Here is a 2,216-nt window from a genome sequence, read left to right on the forward strand (position 1 = left end):
CTCACTGTGGAATTTTAACTTTAATTTGAATTTTTCATTTCTTCCGAAAATATCTTGAAAGAGATTACATCACAATGCAATTTTTTTTTCTTTTGACTTGGCTATCTTCTCCTAATTTCATACTGACACAAAAGTTGCAAAAATAGCATCAAAAATTCTAAGAGTCCCCCAGATTTTAATATTTTATTTGCTTTCCAAACCATGTGAAAGTCAGCTACAGATATGGTGCCCCCATGCTCCTAATGCTTCAGTTTATATCTCCTAAATAGCAAGATGATTTTCTTAAATCACCACATTAAAGTTGCCAAAATCTGAAGATTAACATTGATACAATTCTTTCATTAATCTTTGGACCTTTGCGTTTTTCCACTTGTCCTAATTAATTCCTTAACAAAAGAAATCCCAGATCAGGCACTTGAGCTGGGGCGGCCGCAAGAGGCCTGAGGGCAGTGGCGAGACCTGGGGGGGAGGGGGTGAAGGCACCCTCCACAGCACCTTCTGGACATACCTGTCCTTGAAACATAAAGCTTTCAATGGGAGCCTTCCTTTATATAGATGCAAGTATTACATCACTCTGAACAGACACCAGAAACATTTCTTCCTCTCTAAGAACCCAGTGCTTGTGTCACGGTATAAAAAATTAGATGCTAAGGAAGAGCAATTAATGAATGATGCCTTCCAGTCAATGATCTCTTTGGACCTATTACTTTGCGTTCACAATCAAATTGGATCACCTCCCATCCTGAGACTCCCCAAGACTTTGAACAGTTTTTTAGTAATCCCTACAGAAAGATAGATACCCTCTCCAGAGAAGCACAGTATTTATAAACTGTCCATTGGATCTCTAGGAAACACCAAAGTTATCAGTGAAGAATATATTAAATGGCTCAAGGGCTACTACCAAGCATTTTTCTATGGCTTGACTGTAAAACTCCTAGAAGGGGTTTTTGTTTCTGCAACATGGTGTTCTTTTATAGTGAACAATCACACACGCAATTTACAAATTCATGCAGGGCATATCCTGAAGTTCCTAAAAAAGAAGAAACCTGAAGATGCCTTTTGTGTTGTGGGAAGAACAATGATTGATCTTTATCCAAGAAACTCCTAGAGTTTTGCCTTTGGACAGGATTCTTTGACAGATGGTGTGGGGATATTCAGCTTTACTAGATATGGCAGTGATTTCTATAGCTCACACTACGAAGGCACAGTGAAGAAACTCCAGAAAAAAATCTTCCAATGAGTATTCCATTTTTGATAACTACTTTATTCCTGAAATCAAGTGTTTTGCTGCTGCCATCCTGTAAGACTTTAACCCATGAGATTGGACACATATTTGGTCTGCGACACTGCCAGAGGCTCACATGCCTAATGGAAGACTCCAACCACTTGGAGGAAGTTGACTGTCGTCCTTTAAACCTTTGCCCTATCTGTCTATGCAAGTTGCATTGTGCCATGGGCTTCAATATGGCAGAAAGATACAAAGCACTGGTAAGGTGGATTGATGATGTATCTGCTGACACATCAAGAGCAACTCTGAAACATAGTTGTGAAAATAATGTGTATTTACCAAAACCTGCAGATGCCTTCAAGGAGTGGAAAGAGTGGATAATAAAATGTCTTGCTGTTTTCCAAAAATAAGTACCTTCAGATAGGAGTAATTAAAATAAATATTTGTACATTAAAAAAATAATAAATCCCAGATCATACACTGAGTTCAGTTGCTCAGGCTGTTTCACATCCTTTAACTTTGAACATTTCCTCAATCTTTGTATTTAGAGATTGATATGCTGGAAGAAAACAAGTCAGTTATTTTGTAGACTGTCACCATGAATTTGTCTGACATTTCCTCAACAACAGATTCACATTATGTACCCATGGTAGGAATGACACAGACATGAGGCTGTCTTATTCTAAGTGATAAAACTGTTTTAAGACAAAATTATATTAGTTATATAGAAGATAAGGTACCATGTAAATAGTAGAAATTGCCTATTCAGACTGAAGGAGTTGGAATAATTACTTATAGGTCTTGAAAGAACCAACTATTTATTTTGTCAATTTTTTGTATTGTTTCTTTTGTTTCAATTTCGTTGATTTCAGCTCTGAGTTTAACTATTTCCTGTCTTCTACTACTTTTGGTTTTGGTCTGTTCTTCCTTTTCTAGGGCTTTGAGCTGTAGTGTTAGGTCGTTTATTTTTTGAGTTTACTTCTTTTAT

At 37.0% G+C, this 2,216-nt stretch overlaps 1 pseudogene; it reads left to right on the top strand.

Annotated features, from left to right (window-relative positions):
- Positions 1 to 555: 555 nt before the first annotated feature.
- On the top strand, positions 556 to 1,638 carry LOC124978194 (archaemetzincin-2-like; annotated as a pseudogene).
- Positions 1,639 to 2,216: the final 578 nt, after the last annotated feature.

Source organism: Sciurus carolinensis, chromosome 2 (assembly GCF_902686445.1).
Source record: "Sciurus carolinensis chromosome 2, mSciCar1.2, whole genome shotgun sequence".
In the NCBI taxonomy this organism is placed as follows: Eukaryota; Metazoa; Chordata; class Mammalia; order Rodentia; family Sciuridae; genus Sciurus; species Sciurus carolinensis.